Source organism: Dicentrarchus labrax, unplaced genomic scaffold (genome assembly GCF_905237075.1).
Source record: "Dicentrarchus labrax unplaced genomic scaffold, dlabrax2021, whole genome shotgun sequence".
NCBI classification, from domain to species: Eukaryota; Metazoa; Chordata; class Actinopteri; family Moronidae; genus Dicentrarchus; species Dicentrarchus labrax.
This window is the reverse complement of record NW_026136721.1, coordinates 11,835,137-11,848,496: the sequence shown is the minus strand read 5'-3', so window position 1 is coordinate 11,848,496 and position 13,360 is coordinate 11,835,137.

The window sequence follows — 13,360 nt, the reverse complement described above, 5'->3', positions numbered from 1 at the left end:
ACTTTTACAACCTGATATGTTTTACAATAATTGTTCTGTCACAGCTCTTTAGAGATGTGTAACTGCAGTGTAAATGTTGAAAAAGTGTCTTTAATTCACTTTTTCGGAATCGACTGTTTGTGAAATAACAGGCCCTGTGGGTGTATTGGAGAGCAGCGCATTCTGCAAGTGAGGCACACGCACAGCACAGTTTTGGGGTTGATTGGTGGGTCACTGGCTGCGTCTGGCTTGTGCGCATTGCAGACATGCCGAACCCCTCCCCTGCCACCCACCCATCTTTTCAGCATTACTCACTTCCTCTGTCTACCCGTCTCGCTCTCTCTCTCTCTCTCTCTCCCCCCTCACTCTAATCATGGCCTTAGGGCCCAGCGAACGGACGACCGAGGTTAACGCTCCCCGGAGGAGAGGAGCAATTGTAAATGAGGCAGAGGTGAAGATGAGCGGGTGAAACAGGCAGATAAAAGAGATGAGGGAAGAGGTGAATGTGTGGCGAGAGTGCCTTAAAAGAGACTGACACATGAGACAGAAAGAGAGGGAAAGAGAAAGGACCTGGGAATTACAATTTCAGTCAGCTATGATCTTTTTTTTCCCTTCGTTACTTCCTTATCTTCCTTTTCTGGCATTTCACCCCTGACTACTCATTATTCTGATCATTGCTGACGATTGCTGCACACGCAAAGTTATGCGCTCTCACTTTCAAATGTAGGGACACACGATGATGGCAGTTAGAAATGATTTCAGACCCACTGAATGATTGGTGAATGTGTGTGTTTAAAGGTGTATCCAAACATTTACCTGTGCAAGTGTATCCTGATTTGGTGATCTGCAGTTCAAAAGAGGGCTAGTTGTGTAACTGAGCTAAATTTGGTTGAAAGCTTTTTCAAATGTGTGTGTTTCAACAATATGGCTATAGTTTAACATGCAATTAAAAGACCAGTGTGAGGGGATTTAGTGGGATCTAGTGATGAAAGTTGCAGACTGGAACCATTTGAATACAGCTCAGCCTTCCAAGCATGTAGGAGAAACTACAGTGGCCTGGAAACACGCAAAAGTCCCAATCACAAACTAGTTTTTGGTTGTCTGTTATGGGCTATAGAAACCCAGTGGTTCAACATGGTGGACTCTGTATGAGATAATCCACTCTTTCTCTTGATAAAAACAGCTCATTGTAATTTATGAAAACAAAACGATTCTTATATTCAGGTGATTATACACTAATAAAAACACACCTATGACTGTACTATTTCATTTCTGCCAATAGATCCTCCAAAATATATCACACTAGACATATAATACAACATTTTTGGGAAAACCTGCAAAACCACAACGTGTCATTTTTACCATTTGATTTTTGTATGGCTTGCACGAACAAAATAGAATGTGTTTAATTAGTGACCTTTAAAAGGTATTTTTTAGTTGCTTGGATATTGTTACCTTCGGACAGACCCAGTCTTTAATAAGCTAACTAGCCGCTTGCTGTAGCTTCATATGTTCTCACTTAACTCTCAGCAAGAAAGCAAATCAGGGAATTTTCCCAAAATGTCAAACTACTTGCTTTAATTTTAATTGTAGTAATTTAAAGTTAGAATTATATATTTAAAAAATCAAAATGTCTCTTTTCTCAGTTTTTTAGTTCACATTTTTAATTTCCTCTCTTTTCCATTATCTCCATTCACTTGTTTCCTTATCCTTCTGCCTCTGCTATTTTCCAGTCTTGTTTCAGGTCAGATATCATGCAGTGAGCTCAGTGAAGGTTTATTAAGTAGGATGGCTAAACGTGGCCTTGGGCTTGCAACCTGCATTGATGGTACATACACAAGAGCCTGAGTGCATTCACAGGCACACGCGCACACACACACACACACACACACTGTCTCTTGTGGCCTACTTCTACCCCATTGAGCCCACCCAGCAGATAACTGATTGTGCCAAAATAAGGTAGCATCATACCTTGGCAATAATCATTTAGAAAAATAAATCCAGTGTGTATGCATTTGTTTTGGGGTTGTGCATGTTTCTGCAGGAACGGAGTGGCTGTACGTCAATGCTATAATAATCCCATCCATATCAAGAAAGCCCTGAGGCTGTAGCAGACACAGTGCTGCCAAAGAGTAAAATTCAGCAGTCCTAATTGCACTCGTTTTTAGCAAAAAGAAGAAGAGAATCTTATTGTTTTGGACATACACGGGTGATTCCTGGTACGTGTGATGGAGACAGTGGAGCGAAATACAAAGGGAGACGAGAACGAAACGAGAATGGAAATGAGAAGAGAGGGTGGGGGTCATTGCTGGAGAAAAAAGCATGCATAAAACTAATTTTAACAAAATGAACTTTATCTCTAGGTTCTATTTTAGTGCTTAGCTTTGAATCTTGCAGGATTTCTCCTTAAAGTGGAGTCCTGTGGGACTTTTTTTGGGGCTCACAATTTGCTGGATAAATATCAGTTTTAATGTCCAGTGGGGAAACATTTAGAAAGCCAATAAATTGAAGGTGATGCTGGTTAAGTGGACTACATCATATATTTCTGCTTCAGTGCGTTTGATATAGCAGTATGTAACAGTAATAGCCAAATATATACTAGTGGGAACAATGCAGTGCATTTAGTGCTTTCCTGAAGTGAAATGAGTTGGAATCCCATTTACCAGGAAACTCCACTTTAGCTATATTACGACTCATTATACAATCCAAGCATGATACCACCTCGCTATATGCAAAATAGGCCACCTCCGGAGCTTAAAAACAGCCTGTAGGGTTCTGTGTAAAAAAAAAACTACACACACTACAAATGTGTTATCATCAACTATTATCTCCTTGCCTGCCAATGCATCCTTGTTAGCTTAAAAAACACTCCCCTCAGGGCGAGACATGCCAACCCGAGAGGTAGATGCGACTCCCTGACCTCTTCCAAAACACGGAGAGGTTAAAGTTCACAAGGTCAGAGCTTGTCTCTGTGGTCGCACCTCATCGGGTGGGACATGTTTGGTTCAGCTGTGCCCCAGGGCTTTGATTTCTATATGACCTGATATGCAGTTAAATATCCTGCCTCGACTCTCGGCCCCACCCCTCACATCCTGTCTTCCTGCACTTCTCCCCTGAAGCCGCCCTTTTGTTTTTGCTTTTCTTTCTCTGCTTCTCTTTTGTCTTCAAAAGGGGGTTTTCTTCCGTGTAGTGCTTCCTTTGCCCTACGCCGACCTAATTTGCTGCTGCTCGAGCAGTAATAATGCCGGGGGAGTTGCCGCAATCGTGCGCTAAAAACAATAACATGCGAATTAGTATCTAGACAGTGATTAGCTGTTTGACACCTTCTTATTTATCTAGATTTTTGTTCTGAGTCCTTTTTAATTGTATTTTTTCTCATTGTGGTGACAAAAACAAGGCATGAGTAAGAAAGAGATCAGTCACAGCAAGGATGTGTTAACAGAGAGTTTGGCAGGATGCTGGTGGAAGCAAAGAAATCTGTGTGTGAAAGAGAAAGATACCCATCCACCTGTTTGTCTTTGATGGCCACATACTCCGTCATTAACAATAACCAATAATAACCCATGACTCAGGATGTGAGAATGTTCTCACACACACTTTCTGTATACAGAAAAGGCAAAGTTGTTTTAGATGAGAGACACAATGTGAAAAGCTTTTTTAACTGACTAAAGCTCACTTTTCTTCCAATATGTGCCCCTTCCGGCAAATCCCCAATCAACACACTGACATTCTCACACAATATTGAAAAGGTCTGGAAGACAAAAGGCTCTGCCAGTCAGATTGCTTATTCACCGGCTCTGACATGTATTGTTATTTGAAACTGCTGTCAGACAAATTAGACAACACACCCTCTCTTTCTTTCTTTCTTTCAAACACACACACACACACACACACACACACACACACACACACACACACCACACACCAGTCTGCCTAATCATCTGACAACAAGAAGCCCATTGTGCTGTGTTATGACTTTGTAGAGCGGCCCACCACCCAGAGGGGAGATACATCTTCGAATCAAAGGCTTACGCTTGCCACTCAAGAGCCAGATATCACAAGCCAAGCATGTGAGGTTATAGGGATGCAGATGTAGCCACAAAGCATGTTAGTCAGCTGAGACTCCGTTCCTTTCCCTCACTCTTCTTGACCTTCGTCGGGTGCCAGATGGACAAAAAAGATATTCAAGAGTCACGGGAGAATGTTCACATGGATTCCTCATTTGAACCCTGTGAGTTTTGGTCAAATCACATTTGTTGTGTGTCATTGATGAAGACACTGAATGTGTGGCTGCACAGCCAGAAGCTTTGAAACAAATTCTCAAACAAGTTATAATTTTCTGCAAAGTATATACATGAGCTGATGCCCTTGCATATACAACCTCATTGAGCTGTAATCCTTTGTTGAGTATTAAGTGTAAAGTTCTCCTGAGCAGCAATGTTTGACATTTGTCAAAGCAACGCCTATAGTTTTCTATTTAAGTGGTGTCAAGACATGGCAAAGCACGTCACCCTGCAATGATACATGTTGCCAAGTGAACATATGACAGAAATGCACCACTTTTATCATGAAAATTGACTCATACTAGACAGTTTAATATAATCTTTGCCATCCACCCTTTGGGAAAGAAACTCAAACTGCCTACATCTAGAGACAGTGTGGCAAAAGACAGAAAAAGCCTACCAGCTACCAGCCCTGTTGGAGGTCATTCTACAACGGGGTGCCGTGTTGTCCTCAATATTGCATTTTGTGGGTGATACAGTCCAGTCCTGCAGCTATAGGTCAATAAAACCTGTTCCCCGACACCAGGGAAACAGCCTCTCTGGTGGTGGACATGTTTTTCCTGAAGGAGATCATCCAACAATCACTTTCCTATAGTAAATATGGCTACTGTGCCTTGAGCTGTCTGAACAACATATCGGTTTGCTTTTGTGCCCGAGAAGTAGATTAGAAAGACAAGATCACGCTCCTGTCTGCACACAGTTAATATGAAGCTACAGCCAACAGCCGGTTAGCTTATCTTATCTGAATGAATGGAAACGGGGGGGAAACAGCTAACCTGGCTCTGCCCTGATGGTAGCAAAATACACATGCCAGCACCTCTAAAACTGACTAATTCATGTTTTGTTTAATCTGAACCAAAAAAATACAGTTGAGGTTTTGTTTTCGGTGGTTGCCTGGAAACCTCACAGAGACCACCACTGCTCTTGTAAAAAAAATTCTATTTATGGGAACGACAAAGCAAATAAGTATTACCCAAAGTGCCCAAGCATTGCTGGATGAATAGAGGGTACAGGTTGTGAGGCCCTCGAGACAAATGTCTGATTTTGGACGGTATACTGATACATTCAGTGGTAAAGCTACTATTGGTCGTTTGATTCTGTTCACTATCGGCTGGCAAACATGCAGACCCAAAGCTACAAAACGTAGTTTTTTCCACTTCTACCACAGCTTTCAATTTTCATCTCCAAGGCCTTGTTGTTTATTGTAGCTCACTGGTGACATAATTCCAACTTGAGAGTAAACAAATTCCATAAACATAAACAAAATGACGAACACTTCATTCCACCACCATTCCTGTTTACGTAGTAACTGGTTGAATAAATCAGATTATTGAAGCAACATGGGAGCTCTGATAATCGTTGGCACAAAGTCCTTATGGAGTTTTTCATGGTTATCTTATAAAGAGATCAAAACACACATTCGCTCTTTTTCTTTCTTGTGAGAACACCTGTGACAGTTAATCCCAGCTCTTTCCTAGAATAACCTGCTGAAGCACTGCGTTTTATGAGATATTTTGTTATTAAAGATTACATGGAACGTGTGAGTCTGTTCCCTCTACAAAATTGGATTCTGTGTCACATGCAGAAGCGAAGCCAGGTTTAGTAATAGACAAAGTACGCGGTATTACCTAAAGAGCTTTAAGACACTGAAGGTAATTATCTTTAGATGGAAACTGCAGCTTAAATGTCAACATTTTTAATAACGAGAAGGGAATCTCTGCTCTCTTAATCGAAATTTACCTCTAGAAGAAACTGATATGAGCAAAGTTGATTAGGTAGTTGGAAGCTGTTTTAGTTTACCAATGACACACACTGAGCTTTTTAGATGTATGATCTATATTTGGTTTGAGCAGTAATTAAAGGCAATCACTTACAAATCATACAATCATGGAAGCACTGATTATAATCTTTTGTGATGTGAATTCCAACTTCATATAAAAGCAAATCAATACAAGGCTTTTCAGCAAAGCAGCTACTCAGCCATGTTAATTGCCAAATCAACTGATTTCAAACAAGTCACCAGTGGCTTCCGGGGTCTGTTTTGCGTTTGTTTGTTTGAGTTTGGCTGTTATTTTTGAAAGTGTGTGTGTGGTGGCAGCAGTAGAGGTAGTGTGTGTGAGTAGCACATAAGTGGGATCTCATTTGTCTTTTCTGAAACTAAACCCATTTTTTTAACAAGCTACCTATGAGTAACATAACCAATGCTTAATCTAACCCTTAATCACATTATGAACAGTCTAATATGAATAATAAAATCTAGTCAAATTGGAATTGGTTCGAACAGCATACAAAGTATAATAATTATTTATGTTACCTGCACATGTTAGTCATTAGTAATGCTGGACTATAGTTAAGTGGCTTCTGTTTACACTGATTATGGCCTACAGTGATTTGATTTGTTACAAGACGAAAGGTGTGAGTATGCTTCAACCCCCCCACCTTTTCGACCTCATAATTGAGGGGGCCTGCGTCTGACAGTTTCTGTAACTTTGTGAAAACTTCTACCACCATGCCCTTCATGCACCGATCATCTGGATGTGCAGAAGTGAGACAGTATGGAGGGTTTGAACCTGTCTCTCAGGCTCTTTTTTCACACAACTACCCTTTATAATTTTAATGCTCACAAATGAGTGCAACAAATTGAAAAGTAGAAGATAAGACAAAAATCCTGGATTGTACACGTCACAACTCGATTGCATCAATCTGATTAAACAGGCTGAAGCAACAACAACACTTGTAGCATTATTCAAATTTACACAGGGTCACTCAGATTTGTCCATGTGGCTGTTTTATACTTATATGTGGTACATTTACGTTTGGTTGTGTCTCTGTTTCGCAACTACCTCCCAACCAGTGTTGAATCAACCAATCAACTTGCTTGACAGGTAGGTCAAGGCAACACATTATTGAGATTTGAGAGGTGTGTATTCAAGCTCCTCTGCAAACCTATGCAGCCAGCTGCTGCTAGAGGTGTAAAGGTTTGTTTACCGATATGAGTCGGAAAAATTGGTTTTAACATTATAGATGCAACTACATCAGCACACAGACCTCTGGATTAATCTGAATGAACCGGTTGATGGTCTGATTTAAAAATGTACTGAATTGGTTGACAGAAGCTTTGCTGCTAACAGCATCGCCACTCTTGTGAAAGTATAAGGTCAAAGAGAAGGTCTTGCGAGGAGACAGTGCAGCATGGCTTATGAGCTTGGTACATAAACAAACATGTCACCGACACGACTGCATTGATAATGCACCATCAAATCCAAAATCTAAAGTTTGGAAGACATTTGGATTCTATAAGAAGGAAGGAAAGTTTGACAAGAGTCTTGACATTTGTAAGGCGACAAGGAGCCTGTGGATGCTAATACAGCTAGCACAAGCAAGAACACGCAGGACACGGATATCGAACACTTTCTAGCTACAACTCAATAAACACAGTGACATAGCCTTCTGACATGATACATTCGTCTTCCATTATTCCCCATGCCATAAAGAAAAAACTACTTGGGATTCCCTGGTATTTTATAAAATATTTGTATTTGAAGGTACGCAACGTCAGTTTTAGCGAACTGGCTTATTTTAATTTAGAAATAAATATCTATTAAAAAAAATGTTAGGAACTGTATCAGATTGCATCGTATCGTAGCCCATGTATCTAGATACCTATCGGATCATCTGAGATGAGATATGCACAACCCTACCACTGCTACCTATAACCGGCTTCTATGCATAGAGACGTTTACGTGTATCCTCTGAGATGTAGACTATAATTCCAGCTTGAGTAGTTTACCATGACAAGTAAACTGTCCTTTATGTGAAAACCCCCCATTGTCAAACAGAATGGGTTTTAAGTGTACGTTTATTATACTGTTGGTATACAGTGTATGCCTGTGTTATAGAGAACGAAAGAGAGTTTTTAAATACTTAACCTACAATGTGTGCCAGTTTCTTGTTTTGGCTTTGTATGCTTTTCATTTGCAACCATATGCATATTTGCATGCTCCATGCTCTGTGTGTTATGAAGGAAAGCAGTTCTTGCAGGTTTGGCTCCAGAAACCAGGATTAACACAAGAACACAGATTTGGTTCACAAAGCAGTAAGCAATTTCACACCTTTTTGCCCGGCTAACCTGATTGCAAAGGAGGGCAAAACGGACACTGTGTTAGTGTGTAATACTTTGTTGTCAAGGTACTTCTTTCCTGGAAGAAACGTTGAGGAGGCAGAGATAGAGAAAGGGTGGATGGAGGGAAGTGAGGACCAAATGTGTACAGGAGCTGTGTGCTTGTCCAATATCGATCCACCTCATGCTTGTACTAAACTGCAAACCTTGAGCATCTTCGCCAGGTGCCTGCAAATGAACAATCAGACTGTTTATAAACACAGTGTGGGAGCTGGCTGTCTGTTTGGCTGTCTGGTTACGCTGCCATAGCCAGACACTGGACTGTGCCAGTGGCCATTGCCAGTGCCAGTGCTACAGCCACACTCAGCCCTGTCAGATCGGCTAGCAGATGGCCTTCAGCAGGCTGGATCTAGCCTGAGCACTTCCAGAATGAGACAAAATGCAATGACAAGTGATGGGAACTCAAATATGCGGGGACAGCAGAGTGGGATGCCGCAGGTATACTAACGGGCAAAATGGAGTAGAGAAAACAGAGGAGAGAAGGATATGTGAGGTTGGTTTCGAATGGATTAAGAGAACAGTAAGAAAGGATAAATGTGGGGTGGAAAGGGAAACACAAAACAAGCAGGTGAGCTAACAAAAAGGGGGGATGAAGGAGAAAGGGTTGAAGGAATGACGGGGAATACAGAAAAATATGATGGAGAGGTAGACGGAAAGATGCAGGTACGAGGGAAGACTGTTAGAGACAGGCAAACAGAGAGGATGACAGCAAAAGAGAAGAGAGAGAAGTGCAGTACAGATAGAGAGAAGAAAGGGAGATATGATAGAGGTCAACTGTCGCTTTGGAGAGGGATGATTGACATCTCTGTGGATTGTGAGCTTTGACAGCAGAATTTGATATCGTCCTCTTAGTTACAGCCTACTACAGCTCACATGTGTTAATATGCACATGAGAAATGTGTAATTCTGTCAAATCTTACTGGCACTGACAAACCAGCGCCGGTAGTTTACCCTGTCTCTGCTGTTGAAGTCATTTTGCAGATTAACCTTATTTATTCATGATTATGTTGAGACATCTTGCATTTCCTGTGAGGAATTATGATGACATTATGTTAATATGTGTTGTGTTTTTCTTTGTTTTATTAGGTTTCTTATGATGATCTGGTGTCTGATAGTGTGGCGTGATATGGAGGCGGGGTGTGCCGTTTAATTTAGTACAGCTGTTCACTGGAGTGGAACACAGTAGGACAGACTTGTTGTAAGGCTAAGTTACTTTTATACTGATCCTTCAATACAAGACAGAATCATTACACTGAAGAACATGTGAACATGCTGTGTTTTTCTGAGCTAACATTTCCAATGATCATCTTTCTACATCGCAAATTTATGCCCTGGACTAACGCTTTTGGGGAATTTCTAACTTACTCTCACTTGTTTCTGTCTTATTCCATTTGTCCATCCATTTTCGGCCCTATATCTAGGTCTGGGTCGGGTGGCAGCCAGAAAGCACAGCCATCTTCTCCACAGCCATGCCCTCCAGCTCCTCCTAGGGATCGCAGGGCTTGTGAAGGCCAGATGGGATGTCTAATCCCTCCAGCGTGTTCTGGCTCTGCCCCTTGGCCTCCTTGTACTTGGACATACCCAGAGTACCTGCACAAGGCGTCCATGGGGACTTTCAGTGAGAAGGCCAGCAAAACTCATTTTTAGATATCCGAGCTCCTCACCCGTCTCTAAGGGGGACTCCGGGCACCTTGCAAAGGAAACTGATATTGGCCACTTGATGATCTTGTCGTGTCTTTCTTGAGATATTATGAATCCATCCTTGAAGAGTTTTCTCTCATAGAAGAGAAACATGAAGTGCCTCCATTGTAGCATATTGTAAATCTCACATTTGCAAAGCTTGTCTGTCAGTCACATACTCGCTCTCTTCTGTCAGGCGCTTGGAAGTGGTCAGAATAATTTTCGGACTATTAGCATTTTTCAGACTTCCCTTTTGAGTTCCTCATCAGAACATTTTGTGACACCGATAATTCTTGGCTGCCTGACAGACGATAAGGTCGCCCATGAGGGGTTGCATAAAGGGCCAGTATGGGGGGGCAGGGGAGGTTGTTTAGTCTTTTATGAATCTTACAAAGCTACTCTAGTGGAGTCAGAGAATGAAAATATAGACCTGGAAATAAGCATAACATGTCCCCTTTAAGGAAATTTGTCAACATGGAATGTGTAGTGCAGACATTTTCTGTGATATTCACTATATTGTGTTTGTATTGCATCAAAGAGTATCTTAAATTGTACAGCAGAATAATAATTGGCACACTGAAACTGATGTGTAGAGACAGAGTGTAAACAGACATCCATTGGTATCCAGCTTCTACATGGAAATTGTATTCTGACAGGAGAAAACAACGATGAGTGCAGTAACACTGACAACCTCTAAATGAACATCTAAATGTTTGGATTTATAGTCCAAAAAAGCACACACACACACACACACACACACACACACACACACACACACACACACACACACACACACACACACACACACACACACACACACACACACACACACACACACACACACACACACACACACACACACTGACAACGTTGTCTCACTGAGGGGTAAACATCAGAGCCATCTTGCGTTCGCTGCATCAGGGCTTGAGGGCTTCCAACAGATCCCTGATATTGAAATTGATTTGTCTAACATTGATCGTACTCTCTGCAGCAACTGTATATCCGCGGTACATTATTTGCTATTGTCTCTCACTTTCTCGCTCACTCCTCCATCCCTGCCTATAGGAAAGCAACTCCCCCACAGAAACTGTGCCAACAGGCTCCTGTGAGAAAAAGAAAGCAGAGGGAAAATTAGGATCATCCATAAATCTGTGGGATGAAAAAGGAAGCGAGAATGTTTCTTTCTTTCTCAAAGGAAACTTTCACCAAAGAGCTTGTCCCACTCTACATAGAACAGACGATGAGCTCCCTCTCTTCTCTTTTCTTTTCTCCCCCATCCTCTTCTCCCTTCCTTACAGTACAATAATTCTAATTATGTTCAGACAACTAAACATGCCAGCTCTAACGACAGCACAGATATGGGGAAATTGGCTCATTTGCACAATAATAAATGTAGGTTTGAGCCCATAGAAAGCCTATTAACATTTAAATGATACAAGGACGTTATCTCTAAAGTGTGTGCTTATCCAGGGTGGCTTTCTGCGTGGATGTGCAGAGAATGATCAAACAGCCATGCGTCTGCCTATGCCCTGCACTCCTCAGTGCAACACTGACAACCCCGCTGACAGTGCTTTGTAATTGGGGAGAAAAGGGAGGCGTAAGAGTTGGGAGAGGAAGTGAGGAGGGGGAGGGGAGCACTGAGGAGCACACAGATATGGATGGTATAGTGGAGGAGGGGAGGAGCAGCGTGGGGTGATGAGGTGGGACGTTGAGGAACACGGTACGGGGGAGGTTGAATTTCTGAGTTGAAGGAGAAGTGTGAGCGAGAACCTCGATGTGGAGAGGGAGAGACAGAGGTCTATTACATGTCTGTTCAATGTCCAGATCTCAGCAAGTATACCGCACTATAAGGGATGTCAGGGAAACTCCACACTAAAGATACATAGATGCAGACAAACAGAATACTAATGAACAGAAGCAAAATGCCCAGGAGACATTGCACACAGTGTTTAAACAAGCTATAAGCTGGAACACAGGGTCAACATTTTTTATTTTTTTTTGCCATGCACACGCCTGACCTGAGACCTGACATTTTCATACCAGAATAGTTTGCAGCTGTTTACCCCCTCCCCTAGTAATTTTCGACTTGGTGTCTTATTCTTAAAGAGCAACAATGAAATTAATTTTCAGTTATAAGCCAAAAATGAACGGGATATTTTTTGACCCACAAAGTCAGTCCATCCGGAAATGCCACCTTCCACACCCTGGAAAGCTTTCCGTCTTCATTTGGTCCAACTTGACCCCATAATTATGGAACTCTGCAGTGCACTGAATCTAAAGATACACCTGTAGCATAAAAGCATTGCCATTTCCTTTGTTATTACTAATGTGGCCTTTAAGCCGCTAAAACATGATGACATGCTATTAGACTCGAAATGCCACATATTTTGGGATGTGACATTAACAAAAAAGAACAGAAGTCATATTAGAACTTTAAATTCTTATTATATTTATTTATGGTTTGCCATATTTCCAGACACAGAATCTCTGGCTTTAAGTAATGGCCTTTGGGCTTTCAAACATATGTAGTTCAGTCAGGACCACTTTTGTCAAAATATCTTTTATTCCAAAGCAGAATATTACATTTGGCGGTATGGCTCTGTTCTGGGACCTCCTTGTCCTTCCACGTGCCTACGTGGAAAACCTTAAGGCAGGGAGAGCACACCTCCCCGCCCTTCCAAGGAGAGCTGCAGCAGAGTCCCCCCCAGGGTACAGAACAGAGCAAGCGTCAACGGCAATCAGAAAATGACATTGATTAATTAGAAACAACATAAAAGGAGGAGCTGGGGTGGAGGTGGGTTGCAAAAAGGCTTGTAGAGGAAGCAGCAGAGATAGGCAGGCTAAAGCAGCTTAAATAAGGTGCCATGAATGATAATTGCCAATTGGATGCTTGAGGGAATCAGCTGAGCTGTCAGCTGACTGTGTATGGTTTCAAATAGGAAGCTTAGAGGAATCAGCTGATCCATCAGCTGATGTATGTTTATGACTAGCTGTGATCATATGATATAGCTGTAACTGAGAGCTGAGCCTGACTTCGTGGCCTGCCTGACCTAACGCTATGCTCAATATATCTTGTTTTTCATTGAAAAACTGGATAGACTGATCATGTTGAGTTGTTGTGTTCTCATGATTTTGTAGTGTGTTAAAAAGCTGTATTTTTATTTGTGCATAGGAACAGGATGTGTATTTAATAATTACCCCTTACTTTCTCAATTTCTGAGTTCTACAGCCTTTCCAT